This window comes from Pleurodeles waltl, chromosome 3_1 (genome assembly GCF_031143425.1).
Source record: "Pleurodeles waltl isolate 20211129_DDA chromosome 3_1, aPleWal1.hap1.20221129, whole genome shotgun sequence".
NCBI lineage: Eukaryota > Metazoa > Chordata > Amphibia > Caudata > Salamandridae > Pleurodeles > Pleurodeles waltl.
Genome location: NC_090440.1, coordinates 1,742,203,638 through 1,742,231,310, shown reverse-complemented (window position 1 = coordinate 1,742,231,310; position 27,673 = coordinate 1,742,203,638). Strand labels below are relative to the sequence as shown.

Genomic DNA, 27,673 nt, shown 5'->3' with positions numbered 1-27,673 from the left:
TCTACATTGTTTGCACTACTTTTCTTACTGTTACTTAACTGTTTTGGGTTTGTGTACATATAACTTGTGAATATTACTTACATTCTAAGTGAGGGGATTCTCTGAGATACTTTTGGCATACTGTCACTAAAATAAAGTACCTTTATTTTTAGTAACTCTGAGTATTGTGTTTTCTTATGATATTGTGCTATATGATATAAGTGGTATAATAGGAGCTTTGCATGTCTCCTAGTTCAGCCTGAGCTGCTTTGCCATAGCTACCTTCTATCAGCCTAAACTGCTATAAACACCTCTATTCTACTAATAATGGACAACTGGACCTGGCACAGAGTGTAAGTACCACAAGGTACCCACTATAAGCCAAGCCAGCCTCCTACACCGGTATGCTGTAATTTATTAGTATAAAGTGTGGATTCATTTTGTTCATGGTCAATCTCTCGACATTTTGGGGCGAAAGATTGGTCCTTCTCACTGTCACAACTGCACCAGCTGCAATGAACACACACTCAGCAGATACACTGGCTACAGGGCAAGCAAGATACTTTATTGCCAGCCTGCTGAGCACTGTCCATTGTTGCCTCTTCCCATGCTAATACACCAAAGGGTTTTGATCCAGATACACCTCCCTTGGGTCATCCAGTTACCTCTGGACCATCCACTCGATCGTCATTGGTGCGCCACCTTACTCGAACTCTGTTGCCTTCACCTCTGCAGTGGACTTAAGCCCTGCCTTTAGAAACCTGTCAAATACAGATTTTGGAGCTGCTGCTCCTGTTACTGTTGTTGTTGCTGTTGTTGATTTTGGCTGCTGTGAGCCAACAGCACTGTCCACAGGCTCTTTGAAAGTTGTAGGCTGCACCTCAGAACTTCTGCTCATGAGTTGGCCTCTAATTTCCAGCCGTTCTTTTTCTAGGCCCATGGCTTGCTCAGCAATCTATGTTCTGTAGGTTGAAACATCCCCATCTGAAAAAGGAATGAAAGTGGTCAGTAATTGTTTGTACCGTGGGTCAAGAATTGTGGCACAAATGTAATGTTTGTATGACACAATGTCTCTTTGAAGCCTTGTATTAATGGATAAACCAAGGATTAAGCTCTCTACCAATTCCTGTGCATCTGTTTTTTTTATCCACACCCGCGTATGTTTCAGAAACCTCCTTAACCTGTTTCTGTAGTATATGCACCAATGGGATAGCTTGACCCAATGTACAGTCCTCCTTGCTGACTTCCCGAGTAAGAATTTCAAAGGGATGCAGCATCTCTGCCACGCATTTGACCAGGCCCTACTGGTCCATCTCAATGATCATGCCTTTCACAGTTGCATCCCCTCTTTGCATGACATATTCATTGATTGGTCTGCACTGCTCAAACATGTAATATGTAGAATTCCAACATTTTAGCACTTCCTGAATGAGGGCTTTAACTGGCATTCTATTATCATGCTGGATAATCCTCAACATCTTGTGGGCTTTAAAAGAATGGCTAAAATGAGTGCAGATTCTTCTGCATGTGGACAGTAAGTTACTCACTTGAGGTTATTTTTTGAGGAAGTCCTGTCCAATGACATTTATACAGTGCACCAAATGCAGGACCATGAAATAACCACCATGTGGCATGGGCTTAACTACATTACTGCCATTGTCCGTGGCAACAAATCTAACGTTAAGCCCTCTGGGGCACAGTCTTTCAAAGACCTTGTTGTTAAAGTCATCCAAGATGTTTGCAGCTGTATGGGATTTCTCCATGGCAAACATAGCTACTGTTGCATGCTTCTGAGAACCACTAAAAAATTCAGCTGTGTCAATACCTGCATATATAATTTCTCTAACCCCCATAAAAGAGATCCAGTGTGTAGTAATACAAATGTAATCAGTGGCTTAGCAACTGGTCCACATGTCTGTCATCACGTGGATTGTCTTGATAGCACTCAGCTGCAAAGCTTGTCCAACCAATTCCAGCACATCGTGATGTAGCGCTGGAACAGTAACTCTGGCGAAATACATCCGGCCAGGAACCTTCCATTTCAGGCAGATAGCCGCCACAAATTCTAGAAAACCCATGGCTTCAACAAAAGAGAAAGGGAGGAGGTCCAACTCTTACATATTAGCCAGCTTCCCATTGTACAAACATGCTGTTGGGTGGTTGCGCTCGTACTGACTCTCCTGCCTAAACATGGCAGTAATAGTAGCCTGGATTTTTTTCTTTTCTAGTGCCACTGATGCAGGCAACTTAGAAGGTGGTGGTAGGCTCATTGTGTGTCAGAGGAGGGCAGCCACTGCAGGTCGTGCCTTGGTGTTTCCACATGACTCTGAGTCTCTCTGTGCGATTGAGATATTGCTGATGTCGGCGACGATACTACTGCACTGCTGGAGACAGGGATGATTTGTGTAACAAAAATGTCACCCTCTTCTTCACCTTCCACCATGATCGGATCAGATTCCCTGCTTTCAACACCTTCACTAGCACCATGTGCAGGTTTTCCCTTTTGGTTGCTAAGGTCTGCCTCCCAGCGGATTGCATGGTGTTTTCTCAATTAGGTTGTTTGGCCTCCTTTTCCATCGTTTGTACGAAGTTTACCCCGACTAACACTTGCTCAGCAAATGGAGCATATGGCAATGTTTGGCTCCTTTTCACTAACCGTGGAGGTCAACTTTCTAACACTGGTGTCACTGCCAATGTCTGAAGAAGTGGCTGTAGCTGGATGTTGTTTTGATGATGTTTGCCTCTCTGCAGTGCCTTCTTGTACTGAGGTGGATGTGGATGTAGGTCGCACCCAGGGCCTTGTAAATATGGAAGCTGGTAGAGGTGGTGGTATCGCTGCCACATCTCTCATAGCAGGTTGAGAAGATGGGGTAATGTCTGACTCCACTGAGATGGACTATCATCCATGATGACTGGCTCATCATCAAACTCATCATCCTCCTCTTCATAACTCTAAGGCTTTCAGGAACCTTTCTTTTCAATCCTTGCCTCTCCTCGCGTGTCTCAAACTGAGGTGGCATCCAAGTCGAGTATTGATCATCAGAAGGGAGGCTTTAGGAAGAAGAATGTAGAGATCTGGAAGACAGTGGCTCTTGTGAAAGTGGGGCTTCTTCGGCTTCCTCTGCATGAAGCTCTACATCCTGATGTGCTCCTACTTCGGGAGGAACTACTATTGCTAGGTGCGGCTGTTGTTGCTCAATGGCCTGAGTTTCTGGCAACGATTGGGTCCTACTTTGAGAAAGAGACAAGTCCAATTCAACATCACTGTTCGTCAGCGTTACTGTGATTAGAGAGACTGCCTCTGTGCCAGACATGGGCTTGGGCCTACTTTGGAATGGAGCCACTGATGCGGGAGTGGTGCTACCAGCTTGCTCCCCAGAGGCTGGTGTGGCAGGCACCCGTCTTTGCCCAAATAAGGTCTGGGGTGACATACTAGTGGTGGGAAGCTCCTTCTTATCACATGCCACTTTCTTGAAAGTAGCTTTCTTTGGGGCCACCTCGAAGCTGTCAGTTGGCAGTAGCTCTTAGCTTCAGCAGCTCAAGAGATGTCCGTGTGGTCGTGAGTGTGGTCACGAATCACGTCGAGCACAGGCCTTCTGTCTGGCAGTACTGTGGGTGATGTTTCTTTCTCTTTGTGCACCTAAAAGCAAACATGCAAGAAGAATCCATGAAACGTGGCATTGTTGTTGCAGTTGCATTAGTAGTAGAAACAAACAGTATCATAGAATTAATACATGTATGAAATACAGTGTATGTATTCATAAAAACAACTCACCAACATTAACTTTCATTAGCATGTACAGTCATGAAGGATAAGAAAGAGCAACAACTACAACATACAGAATGTAACTGTTAGCTTTATCTGCATCAAGCTGGCATGTGACACAGAGGTGCTGGTGAAAAATTGAATAATAATAATTCTGAAAATTTTAATGATATGTAATATAGTGCAACTGTATGCCTATGGCAGACATGGGGCTGATGGGGAAAATTGGGAATTGGAAAAAAAATATGAATTTATGTAAAAATAATCAAAAAGCAAGAATTTTTTTTTTCAAATATTGATTATTATTATACTATAATTGAAAAAAATAAAGGTGAAAAAAATTAGAAGAAAAGGACAAAAATGTTTTTAAATAGATTGCAATTGCTGATGTACTAGGGAAAGGGGACTAGCATGAAAAACCACAGGGATTTGGTAGACAGGCAGTGTTGTAGGTGAAAAATGCAAAAAAGTATATAATAAAATATAAAAAAAACTGCTCATACAGTACATTTAGTAAAAGGCATCATTGACCTAGTAGGCCTGAGTAAACACACAAAATGGATGCCAGCAACATCGTCAAAAAACAACCAGCAAGGAGGCATGGCCACCAAAACAAAGAAGAACACATGCAGCCCGAAAGCACACTGGCTGCCTACACAAAATGTCCGCCAGTCATATGGTCAAACAACAACCAGCAAGGAGGCATGGCCATCACAACAACAAGAACACATGCAGCCCAAAAGCACACTGGATACCTGCACAAAATGGCCGCCAACCACATGGTCACACAACAACCAGCAAGGAGGAATAGCCACCACAACAAAAAAGAACACATGTAGGCCTAAAGCACACTGTCTGCCTACACAAAATGGCCACCAGCCACATGGTCAAACAGCAACAAGCAAGGAGGCATGGCCACCACAACAAAGAAGAACACATGCAGCCCAAAAGCACACCGGCTACTTATACAAATGGCCACTAACCACATGGTAAAAAAACAACCAGCAAGGAGGCATGGCCACCACATCAAAAAGAACACATGCAGCCTAAAAGCACACTGGCTGCCTACACAAAAGGGCCGCCAGCCACATTGCCAAACAATAACCAGCAAGGAGGCATGGCCACCACAACAAAGAAGAACACATGCAGCCAGAAAGCACACTGACTGTCTATACAAAATTGCTGCAAGCCACATGGTCAAACAACAGCAAGGAGGCATGGCCACCACAACAAAGAAGAACACGTGCAGAACTACTGGTTGCTTAAAGAAAGTGGCCACCAGCCACATCAAACAACAAGCAGGATGAATAGAAAAAAAAACACATACAGGTATAGGACTAAAATTCTGACTATACAAAAAGGGTCCTCGCCACATTGCATGGGGATAAAGATAAATGGTGGTCTATGAAAAAACACTCTCATGTACTAACCAGACAAAGAAGGCATTGGTACAGGAGAAAAAAACACCATTAAGTCAGTATTAGTAATTCCAAAAATGAAAATTAAAGGGGCTAAAAATCTTTACACCACACATCATACAAAGGCATGCATCAAATACTATATAACCCCTCCATACACTGTTTGCAGAGAAAAATGTGAAATACCACCAAACAACATTTTGTTATTTTTAATCCATTGCCATCCATGGTGTTTCAGTTCCACAGACACCACAGTTGTTTTTCATCATGCACCAATAACTAGTACTGGGCCTACAGCTCGAAGGCCTATTACATTAGCATGCTACACCATTTCATATTAACATTCAATTTAATGAATATTGCAAATTTACAAAACAAAACATGGAGCAAGTGTAGTGTAGTGCACAGTTAAACTTTTTCCTTTGTAGAACTAATAAAAGTACTGATACATCCTGGGGCATCCCCCTGTCAAAAAAACATGTTGTACAACACCCTTATACAAGTGTTTTTTAGCTTACTTGTGAAAACTCAAATACAACAGTCCTTAAATCCAATGATATATCCAGGAGACAAAAAAGGTGATCCTTCCAGCTCGAAATCCAAGTGACAAGTGAGCAGGAGATGGACAAAGCAGTGGCAGGAGCCTGCTGGACAGGAACAGGAAGTTGGAGTCTCTAGGGCACTTCCTGTTCTTGGGGAAAAAAATTAAAATGTACTCCTCGCACAACAATATCAACGCGAACTGTTAATTAGAGAAGATTGTTCACTCAAAGTTTTAGATTTTAGCTGCTTCAGCTTTGGCAGGTTGCAGCAGCAGTCGATCGCCCTCACTCGCACTTGCATACGTCAAAAAAGATGCAACAGAAGTCACTGGCATGGCGCTAACTCTCGCAAGCGGGTAAAAAAATTCATTTGTGATCACAAGAGAGTGGAAGTCTTTCGTCTCACATCCCGCATGCGCAAAATGACAGAAAGCGAGCACCAACAGGGGTAAAACAGAAAAAAGCTCTGCTACATTGTGGAGTGCAGAGTCTACCAGTAACTCCGCGTTCTCCGTGGAACGCAGAGCTGCCGAATTCTGCAAACTCTGCCAGCGGAGCAGAGTTTTTCACTCAGGCCTAATCTTATGGTGCAATATGACTGACTATATGGAGGGCGTGTTCTAATTATTCTTAAACAGTACACTGGTAGCCTGAATTTCATGGCGGTTTTGGAATCCATTACTAAGCCACGTTGGAAGTTTCCATGTTTTAATGGGAAACTGCTTAAAGCTTACTTCCAATCCACTACTATATGCATCAGCTTTTTATTTTGAAACATTTTGTATTAATGCCCATATTATACAGCTCTACATCGATGTGCTGTGAAGAACAAATGTTTTCATTAATCATATTATTTGACTGTTTACCGACTTGTGGAAGCATGGAAGGCTGCATTTTTCATGCTGTGAATACAAATCTATCTCTGGCACGTACGATTATATTAGTGCGGTTCTTCAGTTGACACTCCCATTTTGCCAATATTCGTAAATGGAGCTGCTAATTTCATTGTGCACTCAAAGCACTCATCAAATATGTCAAAACTCCCTGCACTTCAGCCCCCTTGTTGGATGGAGCCTACTAGACAGTACAAACTGTGCAAGAATTTTATTGCGGGGTTATTAAGAATTTACAAGGCTTTAGAGCCCGTCCATTGCTCACAACATTGCTTACAATTGGTTGGCTTGTCACTCATTTGCTTACTTCCTATTTGATGGTTTTCCTTGTCAATCTTGTGCTTCTCCCTCTCCTGGAACATACCTTCTTTACTATCCTCCTGACTTTTGTTCTTCCAGTGCTCACATTTAGGGAACTACTATTTTTTGGTTAAGCACTCCATCAGAACACGTGTTTTCCAGCTCTCTCCCTCTAGTATTTCTCACCCGCGCCCTCCCCCCACACCCAACATTCCCTATGCTTTTGCTTACTCTCTCTCTCTCTCTATTTCATGGCTGCTTGCTCTTTCTCCTGTGTACATCTCCCCTCAACAACCCAAATCCCCTCCCCCCTCCACACAGATATCCTCTGCTCCTTTACAAGTGCAACGGCCATTGGGCTGAAAGAGCATTAATACTGACTGACATACATGACAGGGAAGAGCATTTCATTTCTTTCTTTTAAAAAACAAAATAGCGCTGTGCAAATAATTTTGGAACAATGAAAATAGGCACGTGGTGCTTTGTGAAGTATTCTATCTATTATGAATCAAAAATTATTTTGAATACTACAATCAGTGTCAGTGAAACACATCTTCACTGTTCTACAGTTGCCTTATTGTTTCACTAGCAGTGGTATCAGATTGCCACAAAGAAGCTGACAGCTGCACATGTGGCCCAGGTACTCTAGGCCAATGTCAGGCAAACAGTACTGCAGGCAAAAACACTTTTTGTGGCACTTTTTACACCTGACATCCTTAGCCTTTTTTTCCTGCCTCCCTCCACTTTTTGGACACTGTTTTTGCTGGTTTTAGGATTCTGCGCTCTTTACCACTGCTAACCAGTGCTAAAGTGCATATGCTCTCTCCCTTAAAACATGGTGACATTCGTTCATACCCAATTGGCTTAATTAATATACTTGTAAGTCCCCACTAAAGTGCACTACATGTGCCCAGGGCCTGTAGATTAAATGTTACTAGTGGGTCTACAGCACTGATTGTGCCACCCACCTAAGTAGCCCCTTATTCATGCCTCAGGCCTGCCATTGCAAGGCCTGTGTGTGCAGTTCCACTGCCACTTCGACCTGGCATTTAAAAGTACTTGCCAAGCCTTAAACTCCCCTTTTTCTACATATAAGCCACCCCTAAGGTAGGCCCTAGGTAATCTATAGGACTGGGTGCTATGTAGGTAAAAGGTAGGACATATACCTGTGTAGTTTATATGTCCTGGTAGTGTAGCACTCCTAAATTTGTTTTACACTGCTGTGAGGTCTGCTCCTTTCATAGGCTAACATTAGGGCTACCCTCATATACTGTTTGCGTGGTAGATTCTGATCTGAAAGGAGTAACAAGGTCATAAATGGTATGGCCAGAATGGTAATACAAAGTCCTGTTTACTGGTGAAATTGGATTTAATATTACTATTTTAGAAATGCCACTTTTAGAAAGAGAGCATTTCTCTGCACTTAAAACCTTCTGTGCCTTCCAATCCACATCTGGCTAGGTTACTTGACAGCTCCCTTGTGCATTTCACTCAGCCAACCCCAAACACAGGATGCTAGGCCAGACCTGCACACATCTGCATACTGAATGGGTCTTCCTGGGTTGGAAAGGTGGAGGGCCTGACACTTTCATTTGAAAGGACAGTGGCCTGCCCTCACACAATGGACTGCCAAACCCCCTACTGGGACCCTGGCAGACAGGATGGAATTGAATGGGGACCTGGTGCACTTCTAAGCCACTCTCTCAAGTCTCCCCCACTTCAAAGGCACATTTGGGTATTTAAACAGGGCCTCTGACCCTACCAACTCAGACACTTCTGGACAAGATACCACTGGTGAAGAAACTCTGAACCAGACCCCCCCAACCTGCCAAAAGGAACTGTCGTTCTGCCCAAAGGACTCACCTGACTGCTTTTCTGCAAAAGACTGCTGCCCTGCTGTTGCCCTGCTGCCTTGCTGCCCTCTGGCTCTGCTGAGAAGTGTTCTCCAAGGGCTTGGATAGAGCTTGCCTCCTGTTCCCTGAAGTCTCAGAACAAACAAAAAAGACTTCCTCCTTGAAATTTGATGCACAGCCTGGCAGAAATTACGCACAGCCTGCATTGTGGTGAGAAAATTACCGCACGCCGAACCGGAACGACGCAGCCCGGCTCCCTGAGAGGAGATCGACAGCCAGCACTGCAACCAGAACTTTGACGTACGGCGCACTGGATCGACGCATAGCTGAGCCGGAACAACGCAGCTCCTGTGACTTCGCCCTGCACGCCCAGGATTTCTATGCATCTGAAAACCCTGCAACCCGAAGAGGATCCAAGTCAGCGCACCGGAAATTGACGCAAAGCCTTCCCTGCGTGGAAAATTGACGCATCGTCTGTGTGCGCTCGGAGAAACCGACGCGCACTCCCCATTTTCCATGCATCTCCTCCTCCGCGGTCCTTTGCGGAGAATTTGAATGCAAACCAGGTACTTTGTGCTTGCAAGAGACACTTGTTGCTTTTTAAAGACTAGACTCTTTATCATTTTCTAAAGTGATATCTCAATGTGTACTTAGCAAATCTTGATTGTTTTGACCTGCATTTAATCAGATAAATATTCTATATTTTTCTAAACAGTGTGTTGTGTATTTTTTGTGGTATATACTGCGTTATTGCATGATTTATTGCTTTACACATTGCCTTTTAAGTTAAGCCTGACTTCTCAGTGCCAAGCTACCAGAGGGTGGGCACAGGATAATTTGGACTGTGTGTGACTTACCCTGACTAGAGTGAGGGTCCTCGCTTGGACAGGGGGTAACCTGACTGCAAACCAAATACCTCATGTCTAACAGCACTGAATATCTTTAAACGGTTCCTGCCTGTGTCTATTGCACCCTTAACTCTTGAAATTTTATAGCATGTCGTTTTTGCTTTTTAACTGTTTGATTCATTTCCAACAAACAGAAAAAAAACATTTAGCAGTATATGTGTTACGTTACACAGTATCTTGTGGACCTATCATTTCATACATACCAGAAACCATGTTGCAATCCACCTCATCAATCCCATTGTCACACGTTCAGAGGGTGTATCTCATCTACTTGCATTCTGTACTTCCTCCTGCAGGCCACCCAATTTCTGGGGCACGTATCATTAAGTATATGCAGGAGCTTTGTTATTCCTTCCTCTACCACCGTCCATGCGTTTCTCCACATCATTTTCAAATCTTTGCAAATTTCTTTAGTAATCTCTGCCTTCCTAAAAACATTTTTGGCCCTCATTGCCCAGTAGCTTCTTGCCACTACTAGCCCAGTTTCATACATATGTTTCCCATATTTTGGTGGGAAGTCATCAGCCCGGATCCCATCAATGCGAGTTGTACTATCAGATTCACTGAAATTGCAGTTCTGTTGGATAGTTATTTCAAAATCCCTTAAACTGAGATCAGTTCTTTATTGCATATATGAAGGTTCCATCACACCCACATCTCCATAGAAGTTCAACTATTATGATCTCAGCAAAATGTGCGAGTTGTGAGCATGTAAACTAGAGACAAAGTAGCTTTTTACCTGGACCAGCCCATACACCTCTTGTATTGCTACCTTTGAGGGATCTTTACATGCTTCTTCCCAAACCACATCTTCCAGTGCATCAGGGTACTTCCCCTCTCCCCCCCCCCACTTTGTTTTAGGCTCCAAGCATATGTGGTGACATAAGTTAATGTTTTTTGTTTTTGATACTGCTTTAGCCAGTAGTACTTTGAGAACACTCTGTATGTGATTGGAGAGCTATCCTGGGGGGCTATCCACTTATCTGTGTACCATTGCAGGGCTTGTCTCAATGATATAGACAGCTACAGTGTTGGAAATTCCAGAGAGAAAATTCCTCTTTAATGGTTTCAAAGTATTTAATCTCACAGCCCCACACATCCTCTCTATAGATATATGGGGTCTGGGTCACGAATGACGGAAGCACCGCCACCAGGCTGGCGGTGCTTCCCATGCCATTTTGACCGCGGCAGTAAAGCCGCGGTCGCCCTGCCGGGGCCTGCGGTATTCTGCCGTTTTTGCCCCGGCTGGGAGAATCTGCCAGGGCAGCGCTGCCCTGGGGATTCTGACCCCCGTACCGGCAGCCTGTTTCTGGCGGTTTTCACCGCCAGGAAGAGGCTGGCGGTAAGGGGTGTCCTGGGGCGCCTGGGGGCCCCGGACAGCTTTTCACTGTCTGCCTAGCAGACAGTGAAAAGCGCGACGGGTGCAACTGTGTTGCGGCCTCATTCCCGCTGGGCCGGCGGGCGCTAACATGGTTAGCGGCAGTTGGAATCACCCCCATAGTGTCCCATTTCCTTAAACCAAAGTTGCTGCCCCCTGAAGCACAGCAATATCCCAGGGTGGGCTCTGCAGTAAGTCTCTCTTCTGAAGAAATACAATTCTTGTATTGGACAGACCCAGGAAGGCAGCAGGCTGCCTAGTTAGTCCATGGTGTCTACAGTCAGAGCGTCATGTAAATATTTAGATTCAGCTGTATGATCACACCTGAAACTGAAGAGGGGTGGGGAGGATTTCTTGGAAGATCAACACAATCAGGTTTGAGGTTAGGTCTTCAACCAAGACACAAAAGGGTGGTAAGAAAATGGGTCACTTCATGGGAAGGGCAGTGCATTCATTGGAAAATATCCAGTGTGGGGTTTTGCTCCCTGGTCATACCTAACTCCTTTCAAAAGATCAAGCAATCTGCATCTGAAAATCAGATGAGGTTGGGCTTTGGATTTCTTTGGGCCTACCTCATGCCTGCTACAAAACAGTAGATGGAAGTATATTTGCAAAGGACTTATCTTCTAAATAGGATTATTCCTGATTGGACCACATCTTTTTAAATGCAATTTCTAGTTGGCTACATCACTTTTGTTAGTTGTTTGATGCATACTCTTACATTCTTTCAGCAAGAACTTTGTTTTGCTACTACTTTGTCTCACAAAAAATCCACAGAAACAAATTATGGAATTTCATAGTCTTACACAGAGTTTTCCTTTAAGCATGGTTTCTGAATATTTTCATAAGTGGTGTTGTAACGTGCCCCTTTTTGGAATGTCACCCCGCATACACACACTTTTTGCTGTCAGATGCTGTGGTTTTTGACCTATTAGTGTATTGAGGCCTGCTAACTAGGCCCCAATACCAATGTTCTTTCCTTTAAAGTATATGTTGAATTACATAGGCCACAAGACAAGCACCTTACCACCCCTGTAAGTTCCTAGTAACTGGTACCCAGGGTCAGGGTGAGAAAGAGGGGTCAGCAGGGCTGCAGCACTTATTGTGCCACCCTGAGTGACTCAAGTAAAAGAGAGACTACAGAGCTGCCATGTCAACCTGCACAAGCAGCTTGCTGCTCGACTGAGACTCTGCCCACACCAGGCACAGGCAGTCTCCCTGTTACTTCCTGTGGACAGGTCAGTCGCCCCAAGGCAGAACCCCTCTTGCCCAGGGGTTACTGTTCCGTGAGTGAGGGCATATGTGCAACAGCACATATGCCCCCGTGCTGGCATTTAAACTTCAATGCTGGACCTAGTAACCGTGGGTCCTTTGGATATTATGAGCTGGCATCTGATCATTGTTCAGATGTCCGGCTCTGCAATGGTCCAGCGAAATCCTGTCATGTTTGGTATCAAACACTGTGCTTTTAACCCTGAATCTAATGCACAGGTTCAGAAATGAAAATCAGATGCCCAGGTGGCACGCTTAGAGGGTGCCCACCAAGTTACCAAATCCTGTACTGTTTTGGTGGGCTCCCCTGAGCCTCTGCCACCACAGACAAGAGTCTGACCTCCTGCTGGCTGTGCAATTACTATAGCAAGACAAAGGACAAAGGTCCTGGGCAGGAAGGAGGTCACACCTCTTTCCCTCCCAGGCTAGCTAGTGAGATAACATCAGGGCAGTGAGCCGCAAAGACTTCCCCTATATTTGATGCGCCAAGAGCTATTCCTTCAGCACAGGACAGAGACCTTCCTGCCCTGCCCGGCCAGGCAGGTGGGAAATTAGCTAGGCAGGAGACGTTCACCTCCCTCAAACTAGCCATACATTTGAGGTGGGCTAGGAGGTCTGCACATCTTGGAAGACCCTAAGAATAGTGGATTCTGGGTAGAAAAGTGATGTACTCCCACAGGAAGTAGTCACTGCTGGGTTGGACCAGCCGCAGGGACAGTAGCCCATTGGCCACTGTCCCTCGCACCCGTAAACGCCCCATGATCCAGTATTTAAGGGGCTCCCCTTGCAACAGAACTTAGATCTTACCTGGAAAAGAAGAAAGAAGCACAAAGAGACGTCTGTACCAAAAACAGGACCTAACCCGTGCCCCAGAGCGAAGAAGATGACACATAGGTGGTCATTACAACCTCAGCGGTCTTTTAAGAAGACCGCCGAGGGACCGCCGTGCGGAAGACCGCCAGTAGTGCCGGTTTGCCGCTCGGCGTATCATTGACCGTTGGCTGCCCTCCGTCGTTTTTCTGATGGAGAGCCGCCAACAGCCATACTTGTGGGCGGCGGGGAAGTGGAGGTTGCTCCACCTCCACCGCCACGCCAACAGAACACGGTGTTCTGTTGGCGGTGTGGTGTTGGCGGAGCTGCCCCCATGGCTCCCGTCCCCTCCCGGCGGATCGACGGAACAGGTAAGTCGATCGTCTGTTAGGGGTGGGGGGGGTGTTGTGTGGGTGCATGGGGGTGTGCGTCTGTGTATGTAGGGGGGTGTGAGTGCGTGTATGCTTGCGGGGGTGTTGCGTGTTTCGGAAATGTGTGCGTGTCTGTCTGTATGGATGTCTGTATGGATGTGTGCGTGAATGTGGGTGTACGTGTCTGAGTGTGTGTGTGGATGTGTGGATGTTGGCATGTATGTCGGTGTGTGCGCGTGTATGTGTGTTGGTGGTGCCTGCGTGTCGGGTGTGTATGTGTAAGGTAATGTCGGGGGTCGGGGTGGGGAGGGGGGCCCGGCCACCTTTGGGGGGTGGCAGCGGTGGTGGGGGGTGTAGGGGAGGGAGTCAGGGTGGGGGTGGGTGGTGTGGGAGACCCCTATCAGTGCCAGGGAATTATAGTGCTTACCGCCATGGATTTCATGGCGGTTCCTACCGCTGGAAATCCACGGCGGTAAGCCAGGTCACAATACCGGCGGCGGTATTGTCACGGCCGCCGGGCTGGAGACCCAGGTCTCCAGCCCAGCGGTCGTCTCCGCCCTAGCGGGCGGAACGGGGAAGCGGCAGATGACCATGGCGGTAACCGCCATGGTCATAATACTAAAAAAAAGACCGCCAGCCTGTTGGCGGGCTTACCGCCGCTTTAACACCGTCCGCCAGGGTTGTAATTACCCCCATAGTGACCTAAGGGGACCAGTACTAGAGCCGAGTGCCCAATGTGTGCTGGAGGTGGAAACTCATTGGTCCCGAACAGAGGGACTCCATGGACACCAAAACTTCAAGGAAGACTCCCTTGACTGGTGGCACCAGTCCCTGTAAATTGCAGGACTAAAGAAGGGTTGAGATAAACAAAACTGTGAGCTTGAGCTGACAGGCTCTGAGTGCCTGAGCCTAAATAAACTTGGTGTCCATCATCTAAGTAGTGCGAGTGAGGCCCCTGCCAAGTTTCAAGCCTCTATTCCCCACTGAACGACCTACAGCCACCAAATAGCCCATGGAACATCCTTGCAGCTCCCAAGGCTTGTCTGCCACATATCAGGAAACCGATGGCCACACAACGTTCACCGACTCAAGAGAACCCCCTCAACATAGGGATGGATGTCACCAGTGACCCCCCTCCTGTGGGTGTGCAGCCTGAAGGAAGTGACTTCGACTGGAGTAGCAAAGCATCTTTGGCATGACCAGCCTGTGATTGTCAGCTAGAGGCCACCTCTGCATCTGGAGCTGCCGGACGAGATGGTGAACATCCAACTATTGAATCCTGGTCCCAGCCCCCAAAAGTCCTCCACATCTGATGAGTAGACTGTGTCCACCTCCAAGTCCAGTTTTGCAACGGAGTGCAAAACTCACCACCCACTGTGGACGGTTCAGCACCAAGGGCGTTACCTCTCCAAACAACTTCCTGGGCAAGGTAACAAAAATTTGACTATTGACTCTTGGTCTAGGTCCCTGCGGAACCTTAAGTTCCCGTGGGTTCACCTGAACTCACCCTACAAATGCCTGAGTGCACACTGCTATTTTTCCCATTGACGTCAATAGAAGCCCTTTAAACCTACAAACTACTGTATTTTGAAAGGCCACAACTCCAGTTGTACAGAACATACAAAGTTTGTTTTGGTGTCTAAAGTAAGATGAAAGAGGAATCTATTTTTATAAATTTGTGTTTGATTCCTGTTGAGTCATGCCATTTACGTATTGTCCATGTTGGTAATGTAAAAATGCTTTACACATTTTCCTTGAAATAGCCTGACAGATCTTTGACACATTACCAGGACTGAGCTAAGGTTCTCCAAGAGTGAATCTGAGGTCCACTGCTGTGTATTGTGTTGGTATTCCATGGTAAGACTCCTTAGTGATATCATATACCACCTTTAACTTGCTACATTGGTGTTAGGGCAGTGCAGATCTTGAACTTGGGTTTCACTTTACCTCTGAGAAGTAAGTATATTTTTTAGTATATGAGAAATCCCCAATTGACTTTTAGACTCAAAAAGTATTTTTTTAGGTATGTTCTAAAAAGAACAGGTAATTGGAATTGCTAGTGCCCTGTGTTACATCCCCATTCCAAAAGGCATTAAAGGTTTGCAAAACCATTTTTAAAGTAGCTATGGTTTTTAGGTAAAAACAAGTTTCAAAAAGTTTTTTAAAGTTCCCAACTCCTTAGGTAAACCAGTGCACAATATCATCCTATCTTCTCTATCCTCAGGGTCAGTGATCTGAGAGCAATATTCAATGCTAGAGACATCAGCTTTAGAGCTATTGCCAAGAGAGGAGACCATGTAGAGGCCCTCACCTCTTTTGAAGAGAAAAGAAACGGAGAAGAAGCATCCTCCTCTGAACCAGAGTCTGTGACAAAGGAAGAGAAAGTCTTATTCCCAGTAAGTGAAGGTGAAGGTGAGGGGGTACCTTGGCCATATGCCCTTTTCCAGACCTCCCTCTCCAGTGGGAAGTGTCATCAGTAACACTAGTACCCCCCACCACATACACACACACACAAACACACACAATGGTAGAAGGAGTGAACCTTGAGAACAGGTTTCAACAACTCTCCCTGGAGGAGAAGAGACTTGAACTTGAGGAAAGGAGACTAGCGTTAGAAGAGAAGAGGGCTAGATAGGGACTAATTCTTAGAGATGGTGTCAGCAAAGAAAGTAAGGAAAGTGAGGGTTCTTTTGACCCTAAGGTCCCCAATGGGATATCCCAGTATATAGTGCAGGAAATGACACAGACAAATGATTTACAGCATTTGAGAGGTGCTGCAGAAGGAGGAAGGTTCATCCACAGCACTGCGGCTCTCTTCTTTGGGACTTATTCCCAGCTAAGGGCAGAGATAGACTTCTGACCCTACCTGAGGAAGTACATAAGTTCTATCCCCATATGAAAGAGACCTTCATTGATAGGTCTGGGCTCACCACAGACGAGTACAGAGTTAAGTTTAGGACACCCAAAAAGGCCAAGAGCAGACTTGGGTGGACTTTGTAGACACCTCAGTCAAAGCACTAGAGGGCTGGATAAACGGCAATACAGTTGACACTTATGAATGGCTATATAATATTTTGATGAAAGTGCATATCCTGACTAATTGTTATACAGAGAAATAGTGATATCATCTGGTAGACCCTGAGTTGTCTCCTCCCAGAAAGCTGGGGAAGCTAGATGACAAATGGGTTAGGTCCAGGGTAACCCAGAGCAAATCCCAAGGTGGACGTGACTCCAAGAAGGGTGCATAAACGTCTCAGCAGGGGAAGGGGAATAGCACTGACACAGGGCAAAAAGACAGAGTCCTCACCAGGCCCCCAAAAGAACTCCAAGGTGGGTGGTTTGAGACTCTTCCCAGACCAAAGGAAAGGGGTTTCAGATAAGAACTGCAAACCCAAGAAGGCTGGGACATGCTTTGAATGTAAACTGCCTGGGCATTAGAGAGGTGATTCAGTTTGCATAAAGAATCCTCCCACTGAGGGGCAATCTAAGGGCATTGTTAGTTTTGAGTTGGGAGTAGCAGTGTACTCTGGAGAGGCCAGAAGCCACACTGAGACTACCTTAGTCTCCCTGGGTGGGGATGGACATTGAACCCTTGCCTGTTTTACCTTCCAATCTGGAAAAGGACAGACAGTGGCCAAGAAACATTGGGACTGAGGTAGAGGCTCTGAGGGATACAGGTGCCAGTGTCACTGTAGTGACAGCCAAACTGGTTTCACCAGACCAGATGATCCCTGGTGAGAATCACCTTATTATCAATGCTGATAATGAGACTAGGTCCCAAATAATGGCTTTGGTGAATCTAGCGTGGGGAGGAGTAACTGGCCCAATGAAAGTGGCTGCATCTCCTGCCATCCTAGTAGATTGTCTGTTGGGAAATAATTTGGAAGCATCTACCTGGGCAGAAGTTGAGAAGAGGGTCCATGCAGAAATTCTGGGTCTCCCTAGGTGGGTGGGTGTGACCACAAGGGCACAGGTTGCTAGTCAGGGCAAAGATAAGGGACTGGAGCCTGAACCTATGGCCCAGCACCTTAAGAGGAAGGGCACAATGACTGCTGAGCCAGTCACTACTTCCACACAGGATCCGGGGGGAGAACTCACCCCAGAGTGAGGTCCTGATGCCTGGGGAGGGAACTGCAATTGCAGAATCCTGGTCTTACCTGGCACAGCAACTCAATGCAGGGGGACCCCCGGGGAAGAGCTTTGCAAGAAGCAAAGACGTTTTCCTACCCTGAGGAGCCTCAGGCAGCAAGTTGCTAGGCAAGAACAAGGAGATACCAGTGGTACTCACAGAGTCTGTTGAGAGAATGGCCTATTGTTCACTGAGGCCAGGAACCCCGAATGAGGGGCAGCCAGGAGAGTAGAGGTCACCCAAGTGTACAGAGAATTCATCCTCACTTTGGCTCATGATTTTCCACTGACTGGATGTAGGAGGCTGGCCTGGCTTATCGTGGGTACCTGATGGTACTTACACCTTGTGCCAGGTCCAGTTATCCCTTATTAGTAGATTAGTAGTGTTCTAGTAGCTTAGGCAGATAGAGGTAGCTATAGCAGAGCAGCTTAGGCTGAACTAGGAGACATGCAAAGCTCCTACTATACCACTTATATCATATAGCACTATATCATAAGAATCACAATACTCAGTGTTACTAAAAATAAAGGTACTTTATTTTAGTGACAATGTGTCAGAAATATCTCAGAGGATATACTCCCTTAGGAGGTAAGTAAAATACACAAAATATACACACAAACCAAAATCAGGTAAGTAAACAGTTAGAAAAGTAGTGCAAACACTGTGGAATACAATAGGATGCAATAGGCCTTGGGGCAACACAAACCATATACTAAGAAAGTGGAATGCGAACCACTTAGGGACCCCAGGCCTAGTGTAGTGTGTAGAGGGTCGCTGGGAGTGTAAGAAAGCACTAAGGGTGTCCAAGATACCCCACCTCAAGACCCTGAAAAGTAGGAGTAAAGTTACCCTCCTTCCCCAGAAACACACTAAAGTTGTGATAGGAGATTCTGCAAAAGCTGATTGCAAAGCACTGAAGACGGATTCCTGGACCTGAGGACCTGCAAAGGAAGGGAACCAAGTCCTAGAGTCACGAAAGTGTCCAGGGGGGGCAGGAGCCCACTAAACCCCGGATGAAGGTGCAAAAAGGCTGCCTCTGGATGGAAGAAGCTGAAGATTCTGCAACAACGGAAGATGCCAGGAACTTCTCCTTTGCACAGAAGATGTCCCACGGCGTGCTGGGGGATGCAGAGTTGCTTCCACACAAGCAGACCGCAAACAAGCCTTGCTAGCTGCAAAGGTTGCAGTTGAAGAAAATGGGTGCTGCCCGAGCCCAGGAAGGACCAGGAGGTCGCCCCTTGCAGGAGGAGACAGAGGGTGTGCTCAGCAGCACAGAGAGCCCATGCAGAAGCAGGCAGCACCCGCAGAAGCACTTGAACAGGCATTCAAGAAATCTGAGCATGGCGGTCATCTCAACACTACAAAGGAGGGTCCCACGAAGCCGTTGGTCAACTCAGCGAGTTGAGCAATGCAGGACGGAGTACTGGGGACCTGGGCTATGCTGTGCACGAAGGATTCCTTGCAAAAGTGCACAGAAGCCCTAGCAGCTGCAGTTCATGCAGTACACAGGATTACTGTCTGGTGTGGGGAGTCAAGGACTTACCTCCACCAAATTTGGACAGAAGGACCACTGGACTGTCAGGGTCACTTGAATCCAATTCCTGTGTTCCAGGGACCATGCTCGTCGAGATGAGAGGGGTCCCAGAGGACCAGTGATGCAGACATTTGGTGCCTGCGTTAGCAGGGGGAAGATTCCGTCGACCCATGGGAGACTTCTTCTTGGCTTCCAGTGCAAGGTGAAGGCAGACAGCCCTCAGAGCATGCACCACCAGGAAACAGTAGAGTAAGCTGGCAGGATTAGGCGCTACAATGTTGCTGGTAGTCTTCTTGCTACTTTGTTGCGGTTTTGCAGCTGTCCTGGAGCAGTCAGCAGTCGATCCTTGGCAGAAGTCAAAGAGAGAGATGCAGAGGAACTCTGGTGAGCTCTTGCATTCGTTATCTGAAGAGAAACCCACAGGAGAGACCCTAAATAGCCCTTAGAGGAGGATTGGCCACCTAACCAGGTAAGCACCTATCAGGAGGGGTCTCTGACGTCACCTGCTGGCACTGGCCACTCAAGAGGCCTCCATTGTGCCCTCACATCTCTGCATTCAAGATGGCAGAGATCTGGGACACACTGGAGGAACTCTGGGCACCACCCCTGGGGTGGTGATGGACAGGGGAGTGGTCACTCCCCTTTCCTTTGTCCAGTTTTGTGCCAGAGCAGGGGCGGGGGATCCCCGAACCGGTGTAGACTGGTTTATGGAAGGAGGGCACCATCTGTGCCCTTCAAAGCATTCCCAGAGGCCAGGAGAGGCTACTCCTCTCAGGCCCTTAACATCTATTTCCAAAGGGAGAGGGTGTAACACCCTCTCTTAGAGGAAATCCTTTGTTCTGCGTTCCTGGGGCTGGGCTGCCCAGACCCCAGGAGGGCAGACGCCTGTCTGTGGGTTGGCAGCAGCGGTAGCTGCAGTGAAAACCCCAGAGAGTTAGTTTGGCAGTACCCGGGGTCCATGCTAGAGCCCCGAGAATGCATGGGATTGGCACCCCAATACCAGATTTGGCATGGGGGGACAATTCCATGATCTTAGACATGTTACATGGCCATATTCGGAGTTACCATTGTGAAGCTACATGTAGGTATTGACCTATATGTAGTGCACGCGTGTAATGGTGTCCCCGCACTCACAAAGTCCGGGGAAATTACCCTGAACAATGTGGGGGCACCTTGGCTAGTGACAGGGTGCCCTCAAACTTAGTAACTTTGCACCTAACCCTCACCAAGTGAGACAGTTAGGCACCACACAGGGAACACATTCAGGCCACAAACTATGAGCACTGGGGTCCTGGCTAGCAGGATCCCAGTGAGACAAGGAAAAACAAACTGACACACAAGTAAAAATGGGAGTAACATGCCAGGCAAGATGGTACTTTCCTACACTGGACATTTAGGATAGCCCAATACTTGGGACCGGTTAGTGGCCCATTTTTACTGGCCTCTGATGCCTGAGAGAGTGAAGGAGTTTTGTTGCTCCTGTGTGACCTGCCAAGACAGTCCCAAGACAGGTACACAACCAAAAGCTCCCTTAATTCTACTACCTGTGGTTGGGACTCCCTTTGAGATGGTAGGGGTTGGCATAGTTGGTCCCCTTGACCCAGCCACTGCACCTGTGGTAGTGGACAATGCCACTAGGTACCCAGAAGCAATACTACTTATGATTACCACTGTACCTGCAGTAACAGGGTTTCCTAAAGAAGTGGCCTCTGATAGAGGGACAAATTTCATGTCTGCATACCTAAAAGCTATGTGAGATGAATGTGGTGTGACTTATAAGTTCACCACCCCGTATCACCCCAGACTAATGGCTTAGTTGAAAGGTTCAACAAGACCATCAAGGACATGATCATAGGACTCCCAGAGAAACTCAGAAGGAGGGGACATGTCCTCTTGCCATGCCTCCTGGTTGTATACACAGACGTTCCTCAGAAGGGGGTTGGGTTCAGCCCCTTTGAACTTCTGTTTGGACACCGTGTAAGGGGTCCTCTGAGTCTTGTGAAGGAGGAATGGGAAAAGCCTCTCAAACAGCCTAAGCAAGACATAGTGGACTGTGTACTAGGCATGCGTTCTCCCATTGCCGAGTATATGAAGAAGGCAAACAAGAATTGTCAGTCCAGCCAGGAGATTGTAAAGCACTGGTATGATCAGAAGGAACCCCTGGTTGATTGTCAACCTGGTCATCTGGTGTGGGTATTGGAGACTGTCATTCCCAGAGACCTCCGGGACAAGTGGACTGGGCCCTATCCCATTGTGAAAAGAAAGGGGGAATTAACCTATTTGGTTGGCTTAGGCACCCCCAGGAATCCTCACAAAATGGTTCATGCCAATCGCCTAAAACCACAGCACGACAGGGCTGACATGACCATCCTGTTGGTCACAGATGGAGGGCAGGAGGAGGAGAGTGAGCCACTCCCAGACCTCCTGCCAGGAAAGCCATTTGGACAGCAGCCTGTCAGAATGCCTTTGATGCCTTGAAAGCAGCCATGTGTTTAGCACCTGTTCTAAAAGCACCTGATTATGGGAAACAATTCTTTGTCTACACAGACACATCTGAACAAGGGATTGGGGCAGTGTTGTCACAGACCAACGATGAGTGTCAGAATCAGCCAGTATCTTTTATTACCAGGCGACTCCTTCCCAGAGAGCAGTGTTTGAGTGCCATTGAGAGGGAAGCCTTTGCTGTGGTTTGCTCCCTGAAGAAGCTGAGACCATACTTGTATGGGACTCAATTTAAAGTTCAAACTGGCCACAGGCCTATTAGGTAGTTAATGCAGATGAGAGAAGAGAACCACAGGTGGTCCATTTCCCTGCAGGGGATGAACTTTAGAGTAGAACACAGACCAGGGACTGACCATGCTAATGTAGATGGCCTTTCCAGGGTCTTCCACTTATTATATGAGGACTACCAGAAGAGAGGTTAGTGCTCATCCCCTTTCTCTTGGGTCGGGGGTCATGTTGTAAAGTGCCCCTTTCTGGATGGTCACCCCCACCTTTTGCTGTCCGATGCTGTGGTTTTTGACTTGTTAGTGTACTAAGGCCTGCTAACCAGATACCAGTACCAGTGCTCTTTCCCTTAAAGTATATGTTGAATTGCATAGGCCAATTGGCATGCACCTTACTACCCCTGTAAGTACCTGTTAACTGGTACCAGGGCCAGGTAAATAAGAGGGGTCAGCAGGGCTGCAGCACTTATTGTGCCAACCAAGTGACCCAAGTAAAAGAGAGACTGCAGAGCTCCCATGTCAGCCTGCATGAGCAGCTTGCTGCTCGAGTGAGACTCTGCATGCACCAGGCGCAGCCAGAATCCCTGTTACTGCCCCTGGACAGGCCAGTCACCCCTAAGGCAGGACCTCTCTGGCCCAGGAAGCAGGGGGCACTGCTCCATGGGTGAGTGCCCATGTGTTGGCATTTAAACTGCAATGCTGTCCCAAGTAACCGGTGGTCCTTTGGACAACATGGGCTGGCATCTGACCACTGTTCAGATGTCCAGCTTTACGGTGGCCCGGCCAAATCCTGTCATGCTTGGTATCAAACACTGTGCTTTTTAACCCTGAATCTGATGCACAGGTTCAGGAATCAAAATCAGATGCCCAGGTGGCACCCTTAAGGGTGCCCACCATGTTACCAAGACCTGTACTGTACTGGTGGGCTCCCCATAGTCTCTACCACCACAGACAAGAGTCTGACCTCCTGCTGGCAGAAAAAGGGCTGGGGCAGGAAGGACGTCACACCTCCTTTCCTCCCAGGCTAACTAGTGAGATAACACCAAAGCAGAAAGCCTCAAAGTCTTCACCTGTCTTTGATGTGTCATGAGCTGTCCTCCTAGTGGAGGACAAAAACCTTCCCACCCTGCCTGGCAGGGCAGGTGGGAAATTAGCTATTCAGGAGGCTTGCACCTTCCTCAAACTAGCCACACCTTTAAGGGGGGCTAAGAGGTCTACGCAGGCAAGAAAGGGTTCTGCCCTCTTCGCAGATCCTAAGAATAGTGGGTTCTGGGTAGAACAGTGATGTACTCCCACAGGAAGTCATACTGCAGGGGTGAAGTTGCAGCAGGGACAGTAGCCCATTGGCAACTGTCCCTCACACCAGTAAACACCCCCTAAACCAGGATTTAAGGGGCTTGTGTGGCACCAGAACTGAGATGTTACCTGGAAAAGAAGAAAGAAGCACAAAGAGACGTCTCCACCGACAACAGGACCTGGACCCCAGCCCCAGTGTGACGAAGAGGACACAGAGTGACCTAAGGGGACCAGTACTGGAACTGAGTGCCCAACGTGTGCTGGAGGTGAAAACTCGTTGGTCCTGAACAGAGAGTTCCCCATGGACACCGAAACTCCAAGGAAGACTCCCCTGACTGGTGGCACCAGTCCCTTGTAAATTGCAGGAGTAAAGAAGGGCTGAGATCGAAGGACTGGGACTCGACAGGCCCTGAATGCCTGAGCCTAAAGAAACTCGGGAGGGAGTGAAGTCAGCACCAAGTTTCAAGCCTCTACCCCCATCATCCCCAAACAACCTCCAGCCGCCAAGAAACCCATGGAACACCTTTGCAGCTACCAAGGCTTGTCTGTCGTCTTCCCAGAAACCGACCGCCACACGATGTTCACTGACTGCAGAGCAACATCCAGCATAGCGACCGACTTCACCAGCGACCCCTCTCCTATGGGTCTGCAGCCTGATGGAAGTGAGTTAGATTGGCAAAGCATCTTTGGCACGACCATCCCATGATTGACAGCTGGAGGCCACCTCTCCACCTGGAACTGCTGGATGAGGTGGTGAAGATCCAACTGTTGTTGGCCCCCCAAAGACGTCTACATCCGAAGGGTAGAGTGTGAGTCCACCCCCAAGTCCAGTTTTGCAACTGAGTTCAAAGCGCAGCGGCCACAGAGGACCATTCAGCACCAAGGACAGCCACTTCACCTCTGCAACCGGAGTCCCTGGACAAGGTAACAAAAATGTGTCTGTTGACTCTTGGTCTAGGTCCCTGCAGGACCTTAAGTTCCTGTGGGACCACTGGAACTCAGCCTACAAGTGCCCGAGTGCACACTGCTGTTTTTCCCATTGATTTCAATGGAAGCTGTTTAAACCTACAAAGTACTGTATTTTGAAAATCAACAACTCCAGTTGTATGGAAGCTACAAAGTTCATTTTGGTATTTAAAGAAAAATGAAAGCGTATCTATTTTTCTAAATAAATTGGTGTTGGATTTCTTTTGAGTCGTGTCATCTACTTATCGTCCATGTTGGTAATGTGAAATGCTTTATACATGTTCCTCTAAGGAGCCTGACTGATCTTTGTCACACTATCAGGACTGAGTTGGGGCTTACCAAGAGTGAATCTGATATCCACTACTGGGTATAGTGTTGGTATTTAATGGTAAGACTCCTTAGTCATTCTATATAATTCCTTCACCTTACTACAAATGGTATTACAGTTTATTGGTCTGCTGCTACTAGAGTTCATAGTTATACTTCATGTTTGGGCATCAAGGTATATTCACATTGTGCACTGTTTAATGAGTGTTTCTATAGCAGTATCTATGAAAATGGGGGCTGTCTATGTGAGTGCCTAAGTAGTCAGAGCCAAACAGGTTTCATGGGAAGTGAAACATATAGTTATTATGTAGAATCATGTACTACTGCGTGTTGGAAGGCCAAGACATGAGGCGCTCTAGCCCACAAGACCTCAAAAGAGGTGTCTCTGGTACTAACATTCTGTTTTGAAATGCAGTAAAGGTTGTGTATGCTAGTAATTATAGTATGAACACAATATATAAAGAAGTGTCCCCTAAAAGTTGTCTTTATTAAGCTCTCTTAGGTTGAGAGCTCTACAATGGTTCCAGTGTGTTTTAGAATGCAAAATATTGCCCCGGGAACTAAAACTCAAAATTCCAGACTACACTAGGTCAGCAGCATCTTAGAACACAGCATTTGGAATACCTTCTGCCAACAAAAACCCACAATCCATTGTAAAGGTTGTTCCTGTTATGCTGCAAACCATGTTACTGCATGTCAAAATTCAATAAACTCCAAATATTGCTCAGAAAAATGACATGCAGTATTGCGCATTATGCAAGAACAATAAAGGGAGGAGCCTCAAATAATTTACATTTTCTCTCTGGAGATGGCTCGAGCCTTATTGCTCAAAGTGTTAGCTAGCCCTGAAGTTAGGGTCTAGCTGCCCTCCCACATCCCAGGAGGTCCATCAATCCAGGATTGCTAGTAGTGAAGATAGAGTTAGTACTGGGTGGTAGCAGATGCGGCTCCTCCACTAGGGCGGGGGAGCGTTACCCCCCCCCCCCCACCCATCAGTAGCTGCAAATCTTTTACCAAAAAACAATAATAAACTATGTTTATTATGTATTTCAGTAAAGGGGGCGGAGCCACAGGCTGTGATGAGCACTGAGGGAGTAGTGAACTCCCCCTCACTGCGCATGTATGTTTGTCCGGCTGTCTCGGTCAGGCCAAACACACATGCGCAGTAGGCTCTCACCAGCCCGGCACTGTGTTGCTGGGCTGGAGAGAGCAGGCACAGGCTCTCAGTCTGCCTGGGAGTGTCCTGGCTGGGCGCTCCCAGCCAATCCTAATGCTGCTCTGAGCAGTGTCAGGATTGGCCGCAGGGCAGGCTGGGAGCCTGTGCCTGCAGCTTGTCTGCAGGAGAGGAACAGTGTAGTTGGTCACAGTGGCAACAAAACGGGTATGTTTTTTTCTTATTATTAAATCCCGCCATATCCGCCCTCCCCACCTGCTTGTGCGCCACCACGCCCCTACTTAGCACCACGAGCCTCTCCTGGGTGGTAGGGTCAGATTGGGAAGGAGGGCAGTCCTTGCCCACAGAGCCTTGCTATCTTTGCCAGCCCCCACCAGGGCACTGGAATGTGGGGCAGGCTGGCTGTCAGGGCAGTGGCTTGCATCACTAAGCCTGCGTTGCAGACTTAAGCTTGGCCCCTGTGGGGCTGCACAAGCCCCCAAAAGCAGTGATCCTTGTCACCTTCCAGTTTGTCAACAAAGGCTGGGACAGAAAGGGCAAAGCAGCCTCGCTGGGGCGGGGGAGAGGGGTGATGTCAGGTGGTATGCCCTTTGGACCATATTCACTTTAGCCCCTCCTGCCCCCCACCACCACCACTCCCGAAGCCAGCCCAGAAGCTTTACTCTTTGCTTCCTTCCTCCTCTGCCAGGCCATAGCCAGTGTCCCCAACCCCCACCTCCCCACTAGACCTCGAAAGACACTGGATCTGAGGTGACAACATCTCGCCCCCAACAAAGCCCCTGTATACGCCCTCCCTCCCCAACCACCAAGGCCTGAAAGTGATGCGATGGCCCGATGGGGGAGGGGCCAGGGATAAGATACTGCTTTTGGGCTGGGCTGACCCCAATGGGGGTGAGGTGAGAAACAACTGGTCCCCAGGGAGGCCGCTTCCAATTCACACCCTAGTGGGGAGGTGGGGGTTGGGGACACTGGTGTGTTTTGCACAGGCCTAGCTGTTGTGAGACCACCTTGACCAGTGCTGCCAATTTTGAAACTCGGGAACTGCGTCCCGGCGTTAGCTCAACATCCTGTGATTCTAGGCAAATCACTGGATCTCCCGAGGCCTTAAATAAAAACGAAAATGATCTCCTGTAATGCAACTGGTGCTCATGTAAATATATTCCATGCCCTTGGGACGAATTCACACTATATAAAACTACAAAAAGCGTTTTAAAAAAATCTGCCATTCTTCATGTTTTAAAATTCTGCAAAGTCCATAGCATGATAATTAAAATGGAATTTTTAAATATAAACCCTTATTCATTTTAAAATGGCTGTTTTGTCTTTGTTAATTTGATGCTCAATCATGGATTATTACGGCAGCTTTAAAAATCATTATAAAGTGCATTTTCCTTACGGTTCCTGTTTAAACTACATACTGATTAGGGGGAAAAGACTAGGGGGGTTATTCTAACTTTGGAGGAGGTGTTAATCCGTCCCAAAAGTGACGGAAAAGTGACGGATTTACCACCAGCCGTATTACGAGTCCATTATATCCTATGGAACTCGTAATACGGCTGGTGGTATATCCGTCACTTTACCGTCACTTTTGGGACGGATTAACACTCCTCCAAAGTTAGAATAACCCCTTAGATTCAGATGGAGTTCTCCATTTTCGTATGGTGCTGGATATTAAAATACCCGTCAGATCAGGTGTTGAGGCCCTTGGACCATTGTATTTCACATTGCCCGCCTGGCCAAAATGAAATGGCTTCAATTTTTACCCATGTTACTGGCTCTAAAAACTATAAAATAAATGTAAATTTGCACTTGTATAGCGCACTACTCACCCGTTAGGGTCTCAAGGCACTGTACTCATACCCCTATGGAACCCCTCTTGGCTTTTCCCTGTGAGGTGCCCACTCCTGGGCACCCCCAGGGTGAAACCAGGCATCCAAGCGCTGGGGCCGTTGTGGGGAATTAAGCAAACTATTGCCCAGAGGCACCGAGGCGAGAATTATCTGGTCCAAGGGAATTGAGCCCAAGACCTGC

At 47.3% G+C, this 27,673-nt stretch overlaps 1 long non-coding RNA gene across 1 annotated transcript in view; it reads right to left on the bottom strand.

The window, feature by feature from the left end:
* Positions 1 to 3,490: 3,490 nt before the first annotated feature.
* The window catches only part of LOC138283418 (uncharacterized), a 51,161-nt gene continuing 26,978 nt past the window's right edge, over positions 3,491 to 27,673 (bottom strand). The window contains exon 3 of the long non-coding RNA XR_011201247.1: positions 3,491 to 3,619. This is a non-coding gene — a long non-coding RNA (uncharacterized lncRNA). The remainder of the gene's footprint in view (positions 3,620 to 27,673) is intronic.